This window comes from Diceros bicornis, chromosome 28 (genome assembly GCF_020826845.1).
Source record: "Diceros bicornis minor isolate mBicDic1 chromosome 28, mDicBic1.mat.cur, whole genome shotgun sequence".
Lineage (NCBI taxonomy): Eukaryota > Metazoa > Chordata > Mammalia > Perissodactyla > Rhinocerotidae > Diceros > Diceros bicornis.
The window spans coordinates 7,714,215-7,736,241 of record NC_080767.1 but is presented as its reverse complement, the minus strand read 5'-3'; the positions used below and the strand labels follow the sequence as shown (position 1 = coordinate 7,736,241).

The following is a 22,027-nucleotide window of genomic DNA, read 5'->3' as shown; positions in this document are numbered from 1 at the left end:
ACTTATACAATCCAGCAAACCCACTCCTAGGTAATTACCCAAGAGAAATGATGACATATGTCCACACAAAAACCCGTACTTGAAATGTTTACAGCTTTATTCATAATTGCCCCCAAATTGGAAACAATCCAAATGTCTATCAACAGGTGAATGAATAAATAAATGTCATATATCCATACAGTGGAGTACTACTCGGCAACAAAAAAGAACAAACTATTGAATCATAAAACCATATGGATGACTCAAAAGACTATATGATTCTATTTATGTATGATTCTATTCATGTAACATTCTGGAAAAGGCAAAACTATGGCCACTGGAATTAGATCAGTGGTTGCCAAGGGCTGGGAGTGTGGGGAGGAGACTGACTCCTTACCTCATAAAGAGGGCACAAGGCAATTCTAGGGTGAAGGAAATAGTCTATATCTTGATTGTGGTTATAGTTACACTATTACATAGTTTGTCAAAATTTACAGAACTGTAAACCAAAAAAGGGTGACTTGTACTACATGTAAAATATATCTCAATAAAACTGCAAAAAAAAAGTTCCTTCAAGTTGTGCTCCTTTGCAGTCAACTGTCTCCCCCTCATATACTACACTGTCCTGGCTCCTGGCAACCACTGATCTACTTCCTGTCACTATAAATCAGTTTGCCTAGCATTCATGAGTTTCATCCATGTTATTGCACTTATCAGCAGTTCACTCCCTTTTATTGATGAGTAGTATTCCACTGTATGGATATACCACAATTTGTTTATCCATTCAAATGCTGATAGGCATTTGGGTTGCTTCCAGTTTGGGGGTATTATAAATAAAGCTACTTTGAACAGTACAAGTCTTTCAGTAGTCATATTTTTCTTTCTCTTTTGTAAATTCTGAGAATTGGATTTTCTAAAAATTTAATATCCATAATAATTCTGAAAAGAAAGTATTATTCTCTTTCTATATATGAGAAAACCAAGGCTCAGAGAAGTTAAATAACCAAGGTATCACAGGATGTATGGAAGCCAGGATTTTAGTCCTGGTCTGTTTGATGCCAAAGCCCACATTCTTTCTATCATATCACCCTGCCTACTCGTACTGAAAAAAAACAAAAACAAAAGACAAAAGCTGAAGAATTGACAACAGGAGACAAGATTGTCAAGAAAGACAGTAAGCAAAGGAAAGAGAAAAAAACCGTGATGTGAAATCAACAGCAGACTCCGCCTACTCACAGGGATGGTATGGGTGCCAAGGCAAAAGGACAGCTGGAGACAGGCACCCGAAAGACTCAAGAGAAAATTCATGGCAGAGAAAGATGAAAGCTCTAAGTCAGAGCACCTCCATTATCCCTGATGTCCAGCCACACTTTGAGTATGCCCGGGAGAAGGAAAGAGAGGATGGTTTGGGATCTATATTTCAAGGCTGTCAGATGTTAAATCTCAAGTATGAATTCTGGCTCTTAAATAGCAATTTCCTGATTACAAGAGAAATGCTTTGCTCCGCAATGGTTCATGACCGAAAGGTCAAAGACCACTGACCTTGCACTACATCGTTATTTCCTCAAGTGGGAAAAACCATAACGGAGGCTGGCCAAGTTTAACTTGCAAGAGGAGAAACCAAAGGATCACTTACTAACCTCCCAGTGCCAGGCCTCCCCAACTTTCTCTCTTTGACCTCCACCTTCCCACCTTCTTTCCTTCAAAACCCACTGCCTCCCACCTATTCATCTAGAGCTCTTCTGAGTAAAACTGGACTTCGCATCTTTGTACATCTGCATATCTGGATGGGCCTTGACAATGAGTTACATACCCATCATGAGAAGATATAATGCCAGGTGGTACCTTACGTACACATGTAGGAATATACCCACTTGGCTGTGAGCAGGGTACCTGGGTCAACTAGACTGTTTAGTCTATCTGGCTCCTCCCCAGTCAGAACCACTTTAAACTCCCCTGCCAGAGTTTCAGTCTGAAGGACTCACCCTTTACCTTGAGAAGGGAGTTTCTAAAGCCTCCTTCTTCCCCTCTTTGTGGAACGAGCATCTTTTCCATTACTACCTCTCCACTGTGGTCTACTTTTCCACAACTACATCAGGGGGTGAACAGCAATCACTAATTTAAGGGGGGAAAAAAATCTCTGATAAATGCATTCTACTCACCAATGGAAATTCTATGACTAACACATAACAGAACCCCAATATGATGCTAGTTTGAAAGGACAGGTCTAAGCCCATCTGAGACGCTAATCAGAGGCTTGTTCCACAGACCGCCCTATAGGAAAGCCTTCTACTCCTTCCACCCGCAGGAGACCAATTTCAGACCTCTTTTTCTGAACTGTCCTCCTCTATCTTCCTAAGTTCTGCTCTGAAGTAGCTGCCAGCAGGGATCCCCCAAACAGAACACTTAACAACTGGGGGCGGGGGGTCACACACCCACACACAAAACCTAACTGCCACAGAGTTCAGTAAACACTGGAAAGCTTTGCCCAATGCTTGCTTCCTTAATCTCACCCTCTTTAAGTGTGTCTTCTTCTTTTGGGACCTCCTAGACTCTGCCAAGATACAGCAGATGCCTTATGGCCTCTATCCTAATTATCCTACCCTCCTGCCCCGAGACTCGCACATACGTTTCATGTCAATACAAGGTGTGTATTTACAGCACGCAACTGCTAATAAAATTAAATAAAACCCCAGTGCTAATCAGTGTGGCACAGAAGTGCTCATCCTCCCCCCCATCCCCCTGCTAACCTCATGTTTGCCTATCTTCATTTCTTGGTAATTAGACTTTTTTTTCTAATTTAGACTTCCCAACCTGACCTGAGAAAGGCTCATGCCACACACACATCTCCTAGTTCCACTTTTTCTTTAAAGCACATATTATCATAGTTAAAACCCAAAGAAGCTGAATGTTTCTTTCAACAGTAAAGTTGCTGACAACTAGTAGTCGATATATTGATTTGATTTGATTTGGAGGGAGAGGCAGGGGTTTGCAGAAGGCTGTGCCTGTGTTTCCTCTTGCTCGTGTCCCCAAGTTCAATATCACTACGAAAGAACACTTATCTTCCTAGGACAAATCCCTTCTCCTGGGCCTCGATTTCCTTATCTGTAAGATGAAGGAGTTCCATATTAGTGTTCGCAACTCCCTGCCACCAGTACCAAGTGATACCTGAAGATGGAGAGGCCGACGTCCACAATCCCCCGCCCCTCACCACCTCCATGGCAATGGCCCTAGTCCACGCCAATGGATTGGGGCAACTGCCTCCCAGCTGGTCCCTCTGCTTCCACTCCTCCTCCTAGAATCTCTTCTCCACATAACAGCTGGAGTGATCCTTTTATATCATAGTATAGTAATATAACATCCTTTTGTATTTATAGATCCATAATATAATATCCTTTTATAGCATGATCCGTATCACGTCATTCCCCTGCTCAAAACCCTCTCAAGGCTTCCTGTCTTACTCAGACAAAAGGCCAAAGTCTTCACAGAAGTCAAAAGGGCCCTAGACAATCTGCACCCACCCTGCTTCTCTGACCTCAATTCCTCCTTCCCTGCTCTTTCTCTCCTTCCACTCCACCCAGGCCGGCTGCCCTGCTTTTCCTTGAACACGTCTGGGACAGCCTCACATCAAGGCTTGCGCACTTGCCATTCCCTGTCTAGGAAGCCCCGGCCCCAGGGGTCCACCCGGCTCACTGCCTCACCTCCTTCAGGTATTTGCTCAAATGTCACCTTCTCGGTAAGGCCTTCCCTGGCCACCCTATTCAAAATCAGAACTGTTATGCCAGCTGCCCAGTACACCCCATACCCCTTCCCTGCCTCATTTTACTCCTGAGCACTTATCACCACCCAATATTCTTCTTTATTTAATTTTACTGTCTGTTCCCTTGACTTGAATGTAAGCTCCATGAAAGCAGGGATTTGTAAGGTTTTGTTCACTGCTGAATCCCTAGTGCCCACAAGAGCTCAACAAATATTGAATCAATGAATGAGAAATTCTCCAGCTGGCTAACACCACTCCTCTTCTCTCCTACTCACGAAAATATAGCACAATGCATGTGAGCTATTAAAGGAATAATCTTTAATTTATTAAAAAATTATTTGCAAATTTTAATGATTGTTATAAACTGACTGAGACAGTCAATTGTATCACCAAGCTGTGGTTGAGAACCGTCAGGTAGAATATTCCTGGGCCTTTCCATTCTGAGCCAGTGAGTGTTCTCAACGAGCAGGCCCAGGGCAGGGCCACAGTGTTACTGCAAGAAGTCCACACGCCCCGAAGGGCAGCAGGCACTGCCTGTAGTGGCGGGTGTCTCAGCGTGCAGACACTGCCGGGATTCACAGACACAACTGATACTGAATCCACAGCAGCTTCTGGCAGCTATATACTTCATCACCCAGTGGACGACAGAAATGCAACTACCAGCGTGTGAGGTTTCACCAAGTTTTTTAAAAAGCTAAATGAAAAGGACCTTATACTTGAGAGGACTGGGAAGCAGTGCTCGAGCACATGGCTGCAACAGGAATTAAGTATCCCTCCCCTCCTCCCCCGCCTTTTTTTAAGTCTGCTATTTTCATGGAATACTATAATTCTCTATTTGCGAAAAACTTGTTGGAGGGAAGGGCAGTCCCCTGGACTATAAGACTGAGGATCACAAAGCTGGCGAGAAGCAGTTAAGTGCCGTATAACCTGGAAGGGTAAATGCGATTGTACATCTTGTTCAGACTCATGTCTTATGCTCATACTTGGCAATTTCTTCCAGTCTGGCTTGCAATTCCTACATTAGCCATATCACTTTAGGCACCAAACAAAAAGAAAGCTGCAACTAAAGCTTAAAAAAAATCATCATTATTTTCTAATCTACTATATTGCTTTAAAATGTTCTAAGTTTTAATTCCTTGGTTATCATGGCATTTTTCAAGACTTCCTGAAGATGGCAATTACACCCCAGAACTTTTGTAGAAAGTATATAAGAATACTTTCCTCTGACTATAAAAATCAAGTCTATCATCTGGGACGCCATCCTTAGAAGCACAAAAGGAAGCTTATGGGAATTTCAATTAGTGTCTCAACGGCAAACCTTTAGGTAATCCCCCCAAAGAAATTAAGTTTGGAAGTTTCTCTAAAGCGGGAATTCTCCCCAAATTTTTAAACTTACCATTCTGATCGTTCAACTCTCTTCCCTCATTTCTACTCTCTACAAGTGTTATCATAAATATAATTTAGAGTTTAGAGAACTCAAATTACTTTTATTTTGAGAATGTTATGCAAGCCCTGGTGACCTTATATAAGTTAGGCTAGGTTGGAAGAAATGAGGTCGGCCATCTCTGTTTCAGACCACAGGCTCTCAGGTAAAATTCTTAAGGGTCTCCCTAGACAATATGGGGCCTGCTTGAGCTGAATGAGAATCCTAAACAGCAGAGTAATGTGGAGGAGGATCTGGGGAATTACTTAATCAGAATGGTTTTGATTTCAAAAACTGACCAAGGTAAGCTAGCGAAGACCTTAGTCAGGGAGAAAGACACTGGCCACCACAGCTCACAACAAATTGCACTTGACTTTCACTTCCTCCCTCTCACTCTTTTTCCTCCTCCTTTCCTTTCCTCTCTTTCTGAATGACAAGTCTTAAGAGTTCTATGTGCTTACCACAATACCTGGCATTCAGTAGTTACTTAATAAAAATCATTTTCCTAGAAGCATGGGAAACTATGGGAGGGAATAGTGGGAGGGAAACTACCTATGAATACATACATTAAATAGCTAAGAGTACAATGATATACTCATTGAAATACTGGAGAGATTTTTAGTTCGGCATTAAATTTGAAATATCAGAATTTTCCCAGATTTTCTTACTTGCCTCATTAACATAATTATGAACTGGAGAGCTTGGTAAGAAAGCCACTGGATCTCCTCCAAGATCTCTCACCTAACTAGTGGGCAAAAAGTCACTTCCTGCGTTGGTAAAGGGTCTCACAGCAGAGATTCCCTGCTGGACTGCAACCCCACAATGTTCCCGGACCCTGCCTGGCTTAAGAAAGCAGCATAGGAGGGTGGGTTCCCCTCAGAGTGAGGCGCTGAGAGCAGCATGGAATGCTAGCGGGCACCTTCACACCATCCCCTCCAAACTCTTCAGTGTAAAATGAGGAAACTGAGGCCCAGGGTAAATATTCCAGGCCTCACATATTTTTATGGCCAGAACCACAAGAAGAACCCCAGTCTTCTGGCTCCCAAACTTAGGGCTTCCTTTCAGACAGCTGCTCCAAAAGTAGAGTTGGCTTCCGAAAGTACATTTGACTTAGGGAACACTGACAGGAACCCTGGGGCGTGCTTATCGACTAGCCCTTAACGTGGCGTGAAACAGGGCTCTGCCATAGTTCAAGTTCACGGTGTGGCATCCAAATCCAAAAGAACTGCCAACTGCTGCAAAAATTCAATGGTGGCAACTGACATCTCCTTTTATCCTTTCATTCTATCCCTTTTCTCCTTGCTACACAATTAATCATGAGTACTCCAGGTGCTCACAATGCACAAGAAGTGGGGCAAGGAGTAGGGGGAAGTAATGACAACCTTTAGGAAAGCAAGATTCAAACAATTTCAATAGCCTAAAATAATTCTCACACTCAAAACTGTAGTGTTTTGGAAATTCATAGCTTTTCTCTTTAACACCTGAAAATGGTCCTGAGAAAGTCTGATTCTGAAGAACCTGCTTTTGGTGTACTCTGAATACTTGCCTTTACCACTGGCTGCTCCCCCCCCCCCCCCGGCTCGGTCATTTGCATGTATCTGCTTCCTATAGCTTGAGTTTCCTCACTACTGGTGCCCGAAGACCTTTAGCCAAGCTGGTCTCGCTCTCGTCTATGCTCTCTCTTCTCTAAGTCTCTCTTTTCTCAACTATTTCCAACTGTACTATTTGGCTCATCTTCCTCACTGTATTTTTCACGTCAGAAATTTAAGTTGTACGGATGAATGAATAAAGATGTGGTATATATACAACAGAATACTACTCAGCCATAAAAACAGATAAAATTGTGCCATATGCAACAACATGGATGGACTTTGTGGGTCCATCCACTTTGCTAAGCAAAATAAGTCAGAAAAGAAAGACAAATACCGTATGATTTCACTAATATGTGGAAGATAAACAAACAAACAGATAAGGAGAACAGGTTGGTGGTTACCAGAGGGGATGGGGGGGGGGAGGCAAAAGGGGTAAAGGGGCACATGTGTATGGTGACGGATGGAAACTAGACTTTTGGGGTGAACATGATTCAGTCTATACAGAAGCTGAAGTATAATGATGTACACCTGAAATTCACACAATGTTATAAACCAATGTGACCTCAATAAAATTTTTTTAAAAATGTCTCAAAAATAGAAAGAAAGAAGGAAATTTGAGTTGTAGAGTAACACTAAACCCCAAAATAAATCTGAAGAATTACTGGGATAAATTGAAATCACCAAGTAATCTCTTACCTTCTTTAGTCAGCTACTCAATTTTTAGTATCTCCTTAGGCATATACTTCTGGTAACTAGCTGCCCTTCTCCTTGAAGACACTATTCTAGCAACGAGCTGGGCCCCTAAAGTCCAGAATGTCTGTGCTGAAAAGATTTGACTTCATCTAGTCTATATCAAACTCCTCATCTTGCAAATCAATAAACTGAGCCTAAGAGAGGGAAGGTTTTTGTCTAAGACAAAATTTCCAGTCCATTTCTCATCTTGCCACAGTCTAACATGCTATCTTTTCTTTCCAATTAGAGTCTACTTATTACCGCCTGAATTACTCCACCAACTGTTTTTAAAAGGAAAGACAGTAACTAATGCCCTCAGGTGGTAATATACTTCCTCAGGGTTTCCTTAGGGAGCACTTTTCTTTTTTATTACCGTAATTTCAAGCTCCAAATTATGCATGCATTACTAACTACATACTATGGATATATAAGTAAGAGTTTCCCACAAATCCACATACTAGAGAAAAAACTCTGAAATGATAAAGTGGCTTAGGAGTGTGCATCTTAATCCTAGTTCTGCTGCTAATTAGCTGTGACCTCTTGAGCAAGTCACTTCAGGTCTCTTTTTTCACATGGAAGATGAGGGTGGACAAGATCTGTGTTTCTCAACTTTCCTTGGAGTCCTTCAAGTTCTGAAATGGGGTCCAAAGATCTAACGGAAACCATGGGTTTGCTTCCTCCTGACAAAGCTGCACGGCTCAAATACTGAGTTTGCTCTAGGGTCACACTGGGTATCTTGTGCTGATCAGAAGCTCTAACTGGCATATATATTTACTTCTTCAGCTAAAAATGGCTAAATAAATTACTTTTAAATAGTTTGTTTGAAAGACAAAATCAACAACAACAAAAAAACCATTTGGCCCAATGGAGAAATAATGAAAAGAACGAAACTTTGAAAAGCACAAAGGTGGGAGGAGGAGGAGGAGAAAGTAGGTTTTGCATAGAGAGAGAAAAATCAACTCACATACACATGAAATTAGATTTCACTCCAAGCACCGAGGAACTTCTGTCCTTCCTGTGTTTATCTGCTGACCCTGCAAGTGCCCAGATGCACAGCACTCTCTCTCTACGCCAATCTCAGTTCTTGAAAACAGCACTTGATCAAGCAGAGTAGGCACTTAGAGTTGGATTATAAAGTATTTTTCCCTTACATTCATATTAAGTCTCCAACTAGATTATATCGCACAGAGAACTTAGAGAGAGGTCTTTCAAGGAGTTTAAATCTCTTAGTACAAAATACAGTACTTCATTCAGCCACATTCAACCAATACACTTAAAAGGGCTTGAGCAGGGATTACATTTCATTTCCACTCTACAGGGACTGAAATCCCAAGGTACCGCCACCTGCTGCCTCAGTCTCACCTGTTTAACTCGCAAAGAGGGAGGCTGTGTGCCATCATGTGGCCCTGGGCTGGGGCAAGGAGATGTGGGTTCCAAACCAGCCGGCCCAAGGAGCATGTCCCTGCACACAGGACAGTACTTTGCAGGTAACTGAAGCTCAATGAATGTCAGTTGGGTGGAACTGCGAAAATCTCCCCACAAGCCAATTTATATTATATACAGAGCTTAAAGATGTGTCCCTCCAAGAAAATGAAATCCAATTATGTAAAACATGGGAAGTCTGATGGAAGGAAGAGAGTTAACATTTCTGGACTCTTATTATAAGCCAAAGGATTTACAGTACTTGTCTCACAAAAGCCTTGCAGAGTAAGTTAAGTATTTCCATTTGATACACAGAAAACCAGACTCAAAGAAAGTACTATCTAATTCGTTCATGATCACACAATGAGTAAGAGAAGCCCAGATTCCAACTCAGGTCTGTAAAGCCCACACTATTTGCAGAATGCAACACCCACAGGTGGAGGCAGCCCAGGATGAGTTGGGGACTCGAGTCTAAGTTTCACTTCTGTCATTAAGTTGTTGCATACTAGGCAGCACACTTTTCTGCAATTTTTCCACCTGCACGAACGGGGCAGTGGGAGGGGAGGATGACCTAGATCAGTGGTTTGTTTTGTTTTGCCGGGCAGTTATCCGAATGGTTTTGGGCCAGGGCTTTTTTTTTTTAACATATGTATTTCCCTTTCCTGCTCTTTGAAATTCATTTGGTGGTGTCTTCGGTTATTAATGGAAATGTATGACACCTCTCAAGTGGACTGGAGCAGAAAAGTGGTGCGGGCTTCAAGCCCCCTCCCACTGCGTTGAGGCCGAGACCCTGCCCCTGTTGGGGGATCGTGGGGAAGGTTAGGAAACAACTCACTCAGGGATCCCCGTTTCCTTCCCGGCCTGGGGCCCTCTACCCACCCAGCGCCCACGGCTCGGGAGGAAGGGCTGGTACCTGTGCCCTGCATTACTTGAGTGGCCTGCGGGGGTGGTCCGTGCAGAGGCCGTGCCTCTAAGGACTGTGGTTCACGTGTAAAACCCGGGAGCTCGGAGCCCGGCGCTCGGGCAGCCCCTGCTCCGGTCGCGCCGGTCCGGAACCACTTCCCGGTCGGCACCTCCCGCCCCGGCCCGCACCCGCCGCGGCGTTTCCCCCTCTGCACGGAGCTGCCCGGGCGGCGGGGGGTCCGTCCGGCTCCGGGTGACGCCCAGCGCGGCCGAGCGGCCGGGAGGGGCCCCGCCGAGATTTAAAGCGCACCGCTCTGGAACCCCGGCTCGGCCCAGGCCATCCCCGCGGCGCGGGGCAGAGGCCCCGGCCCGCCCGAGTCCCGCCGGCCCTGCCCGCCGGGCCCAGGCGCCGCGCCGCCCGAGCCTCGTCCCGCGGCGGCCGCACCTGTCGAGCCGCGGCGGCGGGACCTGCGCTCACCTCGCTCCGGGGGCCCCCGGCCCGTCCCCGCGCCTCCGGGCCCAGCTCCCGCCGCCGTCTCCGCCAGCGCCCCAGCTGCGGCCGCCGCCCACTTTCGGTTTCCCCGCACGGCCCGGGCCGCCGCCGCGGCTCGGGAATCACCTCAGGCCCCCGCCCCGCGCGGCCCCGCCCCGAGGGCAGCCCGGCCTCGGTTCTGCGCACGCGCGGGTCCCCGGCCGCGGCGCTCCTCGCCGGCGTCCGCGCGTGGGAAGGGAAACCGACGCCGCCTAGCGGTTTCTGCGCGTGCCCACGCACGGGCCGACGGCGGAGGGCGACTGAGGGGGTCGCGCAGCAGCGCCTCCTCGTGGACACCGCGAGTACCGCCGGGCCCGGAGGCCGGCAGGGCCGGGGACCCAGCTGATGTTCTCCGTCCGTCAGACGTTTCATTCAACTTTTGCTCATTCTTTTCTTCTGTTCTGGAACAGGTGCTTTTTATTCTCCGAGACGTCTACCTCCTGGTCCGCTCGTTTCCTCTGTCTTTTCTCAAGCGTCATCCTTTCAAGGGTGGCCACACTCTCAAAAGTGTCCGTCCCTCCCTGGCATTCCGGTCTGGCTTCTCAGCCTCACCTCTCCGTGCCCCCGTCTAGCTCGCTACGTGTGTGCGTTTTACTTATCTTTTCACGGCCTGCTGTCCTCCTCAAACTAAAGCTCTATGAGCACAGGGATCTTGGTTCTGTTCCCTAATCTATTCCCAGAGCCTGGGACAGTGCCTGGCATGTGATGAGCGTGACATAAATATTTGTCAGATTCATTCATTCATTACAAAATTATTGAACTCCTAATATTTATTCACTTATTTTTTCTGTGTATTAATTCTACCAACATTTATTGAGCATCCGCTTTGTATTCCTTAAACCAACTTTGAACACTTCTCTGCGTTCACTCTGTATGCATTTACTGAGGACCCGCTGTTTGTTCAACCAGGTTTTTTTTTTACAGCCTGATTGAGGTATAATTGACATACTATAAGCTGCACATTTAAAATGTACCAGTTGATAAGTTTTGACATATGTATACAGCTGTGAAACTATCACTGCCATAAAAATAATGAACATATCCATCACCCCAAAAAGTTTCCTCATACCCCTTTATGACCCTCACCTCTTGTGCCTCCCAGTCCCTTGCTCCCTCAACCACTGATCTGCTTTCTCTTATGAATTAGTTTGCTTTTTCGTGAATTTTATAGAAATGGAATCACAGTATGCGCTGTCTGTTTTTGGCAGGGGGCGGGGTCCAGCTTCTTTCACTCATCATGTCTGTTGAGATTCATCCATGTTGTTGTGTGGACCAGTAGTCCATGGCTTTTTATTGCTGAATAGTAGTCCATTGTACGGATGTACTAAACCTACCATATGACCCAGTGATTCCATTCCCAGGGTTTTCCCGGGAGAAATGAAAGTACATGTCGACACAAAGACCTGGACAAGAATATTCATAGCAGCTTTGTAATAGCCAAAAACGGAAACAACACAAATGTTCGTCGGTAGGTGAATCCACCCGTGTATAATGAACACCTGCTGTTGAACAACAAACCTGTAGGGAGAGCCTACTACGTTAAGGCACAAGCCTGTGCCTGAGGAGCCTTGATTCAGAGAAAAGATGTAGTGGGCACTGAAAAGGTGGATTGGAAGTAGACCATGGAAGGCCTGATCGCCCGTGCTCGGGAGGTTAGGCTTTTCCCCAAAGGTGATGGGGACTGTTGAAAGTCGTCTTTGAACACCGTTCTCTTTTATGCTCCCACACCTAGTCCCTGACCAAGTCTGCCCAAATGTCTCTCCCTGGCACTTCTCTCCATGCCTGCTGCTGTGTTTCAGTCTATTTCAGATCTCCTTCTCCCTTCTCTCCCCTCCAGTCTGCTCCAAACACTGCAGTGGATTTAATAGACCTAGAACACAGCTAGACCCGGTCTGGACTCTGCAGTGCTCGTAACATCCTCTGGCTCCACATTTAAGATGGGAAAGATATAAAAAGCAGCTCCCAATTAAAAGAACGCCAGTTGGAGTAGGAAATTAGGAAAAACTCCAGAGTCCAATATGCAAAATAAATCATAAGACGATGTGAGTCGACCCCGAGTCTGAGATCCTTCATCCTTGCAAAGGGGTTCCGTGTTTGGACTGTCCTGTGTATAAAGAAAAATGATGCTCTGCAGCTAGTTTTTATAAGCCAGCTTTAGTGATGAATAGTTTACATATAATACATATTTTAAATGTACGGTTTGATGAATTTTGACAAATGGATTCAATCATGTGTCCACCGCCACAATCAAGATATAAAACTAGTTTATCATTCCCAATTGTTCCCCTGTGCCCTTTTATAGTCCATTTCCTCCCCCTACCTCCAGCCCCTGGCAGCCACTGATCTGATTTCTGTCTACAGATTTGCCTTTTCTAGAATGTCATATAAGTGGAATCATACAGTATGTAGTCTTTTGGGTCTGCTTCTTCCACTCTGCACAATGCTTTTGAAAGTCAGCCATGTTGTTGTATATATCAGTAGTCTGTTTCTTTTTGTTGCCACCATATGTGTGGATATGTCACAATTTGTTTATCCATTCACATTTGATACACATTTGTGTGGTTTCCAGTTTGGGTCTATTATGAATAAAGCTGCTGTAAACAATTACATGCAGGTCTTTGTATGGTCATATGTTTTTCTTGCATAAAGATTTAGGAGTAGAATTGCTGGGTGTAGGATAGGTATATGTCTACACACACTTTTTTTTTTTTAAACAGAAAACTGTCAAACTGTTTTGTAAAGTGGCTGCACCATTTTGGACTTGTGTGCCCCCACCCCCCAGCAATGTATGAGAGTTCCAGTTTCTCCAAATCCTCTCTAATACTTAGTATTGTCAGTCTTTTTAATTTCAGCCATTCCAGTGGCTATATAGAGATATCACATTGAGGTTTTAATTTGCATTTCCCCATGACTAATGATGTTGAGCATCTTTTCATGTGTTCATTGGCCCTTCATATATGTTCTTGGGTAAAGTGTCCATTCTACAGGTAGATTTTTGGCTAAGACATATCAGAAGGGTCTCAGAAATCCCTGGGTAGCTGACATGGCAATGACAGGTTAGGAAGTTGTGTTTATTTTCTTTGTGAATGGTCCAAGGCCCAAGGGAGTTCAAGAATTAACCTTATGCCTTGGGTATAATTGGATTTCAGGGGAATTAAGGGACGTCAGAGATGATACAAATTGGTTACTCTTTAGGCACAATAGTTCTTGCCTTTTTTGGGGGAAGGAGGTCAGAATATGTGAAAGCAACGCATAGATACAAAATCTGGCATACGATTTCAGAGAAGATTTTGGGGTCCCGGAAACTCGCCTATGAGCCTGTGTTAAAAGCTGCTTTAGATGAAAGCATATATCCTGAGGCCAAAGAGCAGCGTTTTCAGAATGGACAAGACTCAGGTGGAAGGCATTCTCTCTCTCCAACCCAAGCTCATCTTTGGATGATGGGATGGGGCCCGGAGAATCTGGGTCTCTCTTTCAGGAGAGGCAGGCACATTTCCCATCCCCAAGGGCTGTCGAGAGGTCCTTGGCACTCTGCTCAGGTGGCTTTTGGGGGTAGGCAAGGTGGATGGCAGGGGGATCGGGAACAGCTGGCCAATAGGCAGCAGCCTGGCAGGGACTCTGTGCCTGTCCAGATCCTTCACAGGAGAGAGGTTCCCGTGGAAAGGGAGTGCCAGTCAAGGCCCAGGTATGAGGAAGATGGATTTGTTTATCCTGGGCTGAGAAAGGTGCAAATATTTCCAGTGGGAAACCTCCATCTAAGGCCCTTCCTGCATTTTCGTCCACACCTGGGGAGCCTGTGTGTTTGGAGAGAGCCACATTGGACACAAACACCAAAACTCCTGTACAAGGCAGACAGGACCAAAGCTATTGGTAGAGTTGAGTCTCTGTCCCTCTGTCCCTCCCTTCTCTCAGTTCAGCAAGCACCATTTAGAACGAAGGGGAGACAGCAACCGTGTTCCAAGAACGTGTCTGTAGCTCAGTTTGTTTTTATCGTACCTGATGGGTTTTTTTGGTGTTTGCAATACAGCCCAAGAAAGAGACACTCCTCATCCTCCCTCTCAGAGCCTCTCCCACTTCACAGCTGCCATAGGCAGCTTTACAAGCATCTCCTCCACCCTCCAAAATCAAGAGAGACAACTTTAGGGACCTCTGGTTGCTCTCATCTCACGTCCCATCCGAACTTGTCTGTTTCTTCTCTATATTGTCTCCAAACATAAAACCAAAACCAAAATTCTCATTTCACGGCAGCTTCCTTCTAGTCCCACCTGAAAGTGATTGCTCCTTCAGCCGAGCTCCTAGACAATGATTTGTTCCTCAACGTTTACAGAGAAAGAGAAGGTAGGAGGTGATTCTACGTCTCATCTCCCTTGTGAACAACTTGAAAAGAGTTTAGATCCCATTCATCTTTTTTCTCAGAGTTATTTAATTGCAAATAATTTTATCAACAATAATTTTACTCCTTTTTGAAGCCAAACAACATGTTCAAAGTTACATGTGTGGATGCAGCCCAGCCTCGTGAGTACTTTCTGCTTACATAAGATCAGGAAAAACAGATCCAGGACAAGAGGAATCTTTGGACAGATCTACTTTTGGTTAATCATTAACATCATGATCACTCCCTCTCCCATCAGCTATTGCCTCATGAACAAACGCAGAGAAATTTCTAGACAACTGCATTTGTTTTAACTGAGTAAGGAGAAAAAAACCAAAACAAAAAACAGAAGGGAGAGCTTGTCGGAGCCCTGCTAAATCCAGGCCATGGTGCAGCTAAGGATGTGCTGATGAAGCAAAACTCCCTAATCTGCCCACAAAGGCCTCCAAGGTGAGTCAGCTGAAAGGGGCTAATCCCCAGAAGAGACTGATCCCTAAAGCTGGTGAGGCCACATGCCCACAGGACACTGGAAAACAGGGGATAACAAAAGCTTGAAGCAACGTCGTGTAGAGAAAGGTCATAGAACCAACAGCAGGGGGTCTTGGCTATCTAAGAGATCACCTCTGCCCCCTCTCGAGTTGTGGGTTGTTCACACAGCTCAGCCTTGGACAAGGCCCAGATAGAAGGACGATTTCCAGGATGTAAATATTGAGTTGTCGGCTGGCTCAGGGGCCCAGTCGTGGGATGGCCCATGGAGGGGGGGTAACTAATACTTTAAGCAGAGCAACCCACTACAATATTACTGAGTCTGTAACAGTCAATAAACCAGCTGGCGCAAAAATTATGCTGCACTAGGTGCTGGGGTGAGGAAGGGCGGAGGCAGTGAGAAGGAACCACATAAGTATATAGGAGGTGCTAGGTATAGGTTAGCGGACCCTGAAATCAAAGACACAGACAGTGTTCAAAAAGCGGGGTTTCAGATTCAAAGTGTACTATTCAGGGAGGATCATTGCCCCTTAGTTGTTTGGGTTTGGATGAACATTTGGAGCTTGATCTTTTGTTAAATTAGGAGCCCTTTGGTCTGGTTCTAGCCTTGAATTCCCTTACGTGGCAGAGTTAACGCAATAAGTAGCAACAGAGCCTTCTTCTGGGGCTGTTTGGTCAATTCCCATTCATCAGTGGTTCTCCATGGGAGCAATACCTCCCCCCAGGGTTACTTGGGACATTCACGAGGTTATTTTTGGTTGTCACAATGGTCAGGGGCACCTCTGGCATTTAGTGGGTCTGGCTGGATGCTTGTTGTCCTGCCATGTACAGAACAGTCCCCCACATCAGAGAAATTTCCTTTGGTCGCAACCAACCTGGGAATGTTTTGCCGGTCACTCATGTAGATGACAAGCCTCTGCTTTATGTACAAACAAATAACTTTTTCAATTTTTATTATACAATGAATTTTCCAGGTTATTTTATCTGTGAATTTCTCATTAGGAGAGTAAAAGAGGAGATTACAAAATATTGTTATAAAAGAGGGGTGCTGGGTCAGATAGGGCTGAGTGCTGCTGCTAGAAATCCCCCAACAGCCAATCCCACCCAGAGAGAAGCTGAGCAGGACATTCCTGTTTACTCCAACAGCCATGGGGATGGAAACGTGTATTTATCTTGATGAGAATTCCGCATCACCCCATTACCAAGTCACCTGATTTTCCCCAGCACTCACCACCAGTTGAGGAAATTAAAACCCCTCTTTTTGGGGTTCTTCCTGGAGTTCACTTAGCCCAAAGTCAGATCTCTCCACTCCAAGCAGAAGAGAGGGTCTTCCTCCCAATTCTCTTCTCAGCCCCTCCCACCTAGTCTTTTTCGTTTAAAACTGGAGCCCTTGCTCTCAGCAGCTTCCTTAAAACAGGATGTTTTATATTTGCGATTAGAAAATTACAACACCCGGGGCTAGCTATTAGCTAAGAAAGGAGCTAGCAAACTGCTGGCCAGAGTAAGCCACTAGCGGAGATTTCCTCGAGGAAAGTGGTTCTTAATCTGAAAGCGATATGATATGTGAACACTAACATGGCATTTCCCTCCCTTTGGACAGTGCATGTTCCTGAAAATGTGTTTGAAGGTTGAACTATAAATCCGCTTGTAAATATCACTGTAATTATGGGCACTCTATTTACAAAATATATATATAATCCCTCATCGTGATGACTGCAGTGTTCCAGTGCTTGGCACATATAGGTTTGTAATAAATGTTTATTCAATGAATGAATAAATGAGAGAAGGGCTCAAGTCCATCCTCTTTCTACAATGCCATGCTGCCTCTTTGGATACCTGATGAACGAAATAAGGACTTAAGAAGCAAACAAAGGAAAATGTATAAAAAGCATAAAGACAGAGTAAAATTTCTTTCCGCTATCAAAACGTCTATGGAGAGCCATAGACCTATATAACATAGGTTAGCAAATAGCTTGTACCAAATCCAGGTACCACTTTGTGGGCTGACAAATGTTCGGAAAGAGCCTTGATCTTTACTTTGTCACTCTGAATCCAGAGAATTTCCCTTTTCAGATAGATCTCCAAAAGTTCCCAGTCAGTTCTTTCTGTTTCTTCTATGCACCATTTCCTTCCTGGGGAAGGTGGACAGGAACTCTGTGTACCTCCAAGCATGGTGGATCCTGGGTGGTAAGGTGGACAGCAGGCTGGAGGAGCGCGACCTTTCTTTCTCTCAATCAACTAGACAGAGAGCCCTTCTGGACTATTTCCAGTATGTCGCTCCTCTGCATGGACCGCCTCTGCGTCAGTGGAGATCTTCCTCTGGTGTGTGGGCCCGGTGCTTATTGGGCAGGCAGCTCTGAATGTCAAAATGCCATTTTGATGTAAAAGCTCCCTCTCTAGAGTGTCTACCATGGGCCCTAGTTCTACCTACTGGCTAAAGGGAAAGGGTGGAATCCTCACTATGGAGGGAGGCTTGTTTGATGTTTGGAGAATACTGTTACAACCTTCCAAATGTCTTCTCTTGGCGAAATGTCACCCTTTCCTCCTCTAAGCAAGCTTTGATTACTCAAAGTCTTTCTTGAAAGTGGCACCCAGAACAAAGTTCTAAATTCCAGCTGGTCATTTCCTTGCAAATAAACAAGACCCATTTGGAAGGTATTTGTAACTCAGCCTGACAATGGCTGGATGTTCTAAATAGCAGAATTAGTAACTATTTGGTCAGGATCTTTCCCCGGGGTTATTTGGAGCCTACACTGCTAAAGCTAAGAAAAGCACGGCTGAGTGATTCCCAGTCGTCCTCACTCAATCCTGAGCTGCTAATGTGTCTGGGAAGGCCAAGGTGTCTTTATTTGAAACTCCAAGACTTGTGGCCAGGGGTTATGGCGTGTTGCATAAAGCCTGCTGCTGGGAAGCTGATTTCATAACTTGTGTGCAATGTTCACAACATCACTAGCAACCTATTTAGGACTGTGGTACTCATGGGATACGGGTGAAGTAGAGTCTAGGCCAGTGTTGCACAAACTGGTGTCCTTGGGTGTGTTCTTAGGGGTCTGAGCGTTCTCAACCAGAATGTAAAATATTTGGGTTTTCATTTAGGCGATCATCTAAATAAACACAAGCACATTTTGCATCTTCTTGACGACTGTGACAAAGTGTCGCCGTGCTAGTTCGGTGCTGGAATTTGCTTTATGCTTGTGACGGCCACGCTCCAACAGCTCCCAAAGCGGTGGTGCTGAGAGTCTAGCATGCTGGTGAGCAGCCCGGCTGTGCTGGTTGGTGCGCCCTCGCGCCAGAGCTGCAGCGGCCTCTCAGCAACTGGCTTCCTGCTCGTGATGAAGTGTTTCATCAGAGATGAAGAGAAAGTCTCCTCTTTGCAGAAATAATCCGTAATTGAAGGCGTATTCACAAAGTCCTATGCTTTTAAAGTTAACCAATTAAATATCATCATAAATATATCATAAAATGATACCCTGCAGGGGAGTAACATACTAATTTATCACGGGCTAATGACAGAGGCAGAATCAATATGTTTTTAAAAAAGAATTAATATGTTAATGATGCATTTATACCAAATGAAGCCCAAATAGTGACTTGGGGTATATAGTATAAGTGAAAGTTTTATAGTAGCTAGAATAGAAAAATGGTGAGAAAATTAGGTAACCACATGGCCCTACGATAATATAAACACAAATGGTTCAAATGAACACTGTCAATAGTAGTAAATCTATGCTCATTTTTGCAAGTGGCTGTATTACACCGATTCTGCCCTCCATGTGTCAATTATAAATACTTAATTAACAGCAAGTAGGTATTAAATAGTCAGTGAAGAATTTTAATGGTATTTTTGTTCAATGCTGTATTTTGGGGTTTGTTATGAAGTAGATCAATCCATCAAAATAATATGTCAGTTGTCAAAAAGGGTCTTATTATTCAAGGAGAAAAATAATGAAAGCTGTAATGACAGTGACTCAAAGATGGCTCACCAAGAGCAAAATCAAATCAGGCCAACTATAAGTGAAAAAGTAGATAATTTTACTTGTTTTGTAGATTTATTTTTCTAACAAACTATTACTCCTATAGTTCAATTTTCTGGCTCATCCTCAGCCCTGTGAGGATCATCGTATCTACACACATACATCTAGTCAATCTGTATGCCATTTCCCATGTTGTTTTCTTTTTTTTTTTTTATAATTTTATTTATTTATTTTTCCCCCAAAGCCCCAGTAGATAGTTGTATGTCATAGCTGCACATCCTCCTAGTTGCTCTATGTGGGACGCGGCCTCAGCATGGCCGGAGAAGCGGTGCTTTGGTGCGCGCCCGGGATCCGAACCCGGGCTGCCAGTAGCAGAGCGTGCGCACTTAACCGCTAAGCCACGGGGCCAGCCCTCCCATGTTGTTTTCTTGTTAGCATATCATCACCTAAAGGTACCCATTTGTTTACTTGTTTACTGATTGTCCCAACCCCCACCCCCAATGCAAGCCAGGAGAGGGCAGAAACCTTGTCTATTCTTGTACAATGCTGAATCCCCAGGGCATAGAATACACAATAAATAATAAATACTTGTTGAATGAAATAATAAATTTAATTTGTAAACTTATTTTGTTTTTTAGGGTTGTATAAGGAACATTCACATAGGGCTTTTTGTTTGTAAAAGTTTGAGTAATATGATAAAAACAAGTTAAGTCTTTCACGTGAACACTCGTACGTGAATATTCATAGTAACATTATTTGTAATAGCCAACAAGAGCAAACAAACCAAATGTACATCATCTGATGAATGGATAAACAAAATGTGGTTTATCCATACAATGGAATATCATCAGCCACAAAAAGTAACAAGAGTGATGTCATGGAAGACGGTGGAGTAGGAAGCTCCAGGAGCCCATCCACCTAAACAAGTGTTGAACTGGCAGTAACTGTCTGAAGTAGCTATTTTGGAAGGCTGGAGTCCAGTCCAACAACACTTGCAGAATTCATGGGACAGCTTGATGAAAAGGTTTGTAAATTTTGGTGAATTTTAGCAAACTTTGCATAGTATAGCTACAATTCCCCACCCACCATCCCTGTGACAGGTAGCCTTAGGGATGATGACCCTTGTTCCTGGTGTGACTTGCTGGAGCCAACATGGGCAATAAGGACCTTGGTCTTCCAAATATTGGGTTATGTGTTCTTAGTGTTGATTGCCTGATTGTTGCTTTTGGTTGCTGAAGGGCCAGCACAGAGGTTGGCAGCCATTGTTTCAATCCCCATAGCTGACACAACTTCCAGGGGATTTAAAGAACAGTATTTCCCCCCTTTCATGAGCCAGATATTTCAGAATCTTTGTCACGTCACTGGCTGACTGCAGAGACAATGGAATAGAAACTTCAGTGACCACAGATAATAAAGAAAGTACACCTTGCAAAAATAGTTTGTAAAGTCACAAATGGATGGCTCTACCTCTCAAAAAGTAAGAATCAGAAATCCCTGAGGAGTGGGAGAGTAAGATTTACTTAAAATATCCAGTTCTCAACAAAGAATTACAAAACATACAGAGTAACAGGAAACTATGGCCCATTCACGGGAAAAAAGGAATTTGACAGAAATCATTTCTGGGAAAGCCCAGACATTGGAATTATTAGTCAAAGATTCATCAACTGTCTTAAATATGTTCAGTGATATAAAGGAAACCATTGACCAAGAACTAAAGGAAGTCAGGAAAATGATATATGAACAACGTGAGAATATTAATAAAGAGATAGAAATTATAAAAAAGAACCAAACTGAAATTCTGGAGCTAAGAAGCATAAATGAAATGATAAACTCATTGGAGGGGTCACAGCAGATATGAGCAGGTGGAAGAAAGGATCAGTGAACTTGAAGATAGGATAACCGAAATTATTCAGTCTGAGGAGGAGAAAGAAAAGAGAATGAAGAAAAGTGAACAGGGCCTAAAGGACCTGTGGGATGCCATTAAGTGGATCAACACACATTATTAGCATTTCAGAAGGAGAAGAGAGAGAGAAAGGGGCAAAAAGAATATTTTAAGAATAATGGCTGAAAACTTTCCAAATTTGATGAAAGTAATGAATCTATAGATCCAAAAAGCTCAACAAACTCCAACTACTGTAAATTCAAAGAGATTCACACCTAGGCACATAATAATCAAACTGTCAAAAGCCAAAGACAGAGAGAGAATCTTTAAGGTAGGAAGAGAGAAGTGATTCATCACATAAAAGGGCTCCTCAATAAGATTAACAGCTGATTTCTCATCAGAAATCATGGATGCCAGACAGCAGTGGGAAAACATATTTAAAATGCTGAAAGAAAAAGAAGACTCAAGCAAAAATTCTCTATCTGGCAAAACTATGTTTCAAAAATGAAGGAGAAATTAAGACATTTCCAGGTAAACAAAAGCTGAGGAAGTTTGTTGCCAGTAGACTTGCCCTACAAGAAATGCTAAAGGGTGTGCTTCAGACTGAAATGAGAGGACACTAGACAGCAACCCGAAGCCATATGAAGAAATAAAGATTTCCAGTAAAGGTAACTACATAGGTTAATATAACAGCCAGTATTATTGTATTTTTGATTTCTAACTCTTCTTTTTATTTCCTACATGGTTTAATAGACAAATACATGAAAAATAATTATAAATCTATGTAAATGGGCACACAACATAAAAGGTGTAATTTGTGACAACAACAACGTAAAGGTTGGGGAGTGGTGAGCTGTATAAGAGCAGAGTTTTGTATGCTGTTGAAGCTATATTCATATCAATTCAAATTAGATGGTTATAAGTTTAGGACGCCCAGCGCTTGGAATATCTCCAGGCTCTGGTTATGGGT

The 22,027-nt window shown here is 43.9% G+C and overlaps 1 protein-coding gene across 1 annotated transcript in view; it reads right to left on the bottom strand.

Moving 5' to 3' along the window:
* The window catches only part of TDRD7 (tudor domain containing 7), an 88,930-nt gene extending 78,501 nt beyond the window's left edge, over nt 1-10,429 (bottom strand). Inside the window, exon 1 of the mRNA XM_058523585.1 lies at nt 10,290-10,429. The gene's annotated coding sequence lies outside the window, so the exon portion shown is untranslated. The remainder of the gene's footprint in view (nt 1-10,289) is intronic.
* Between the last annotated feature and the right edge of the window lie 11,598 nt (nt 10,430-22,027).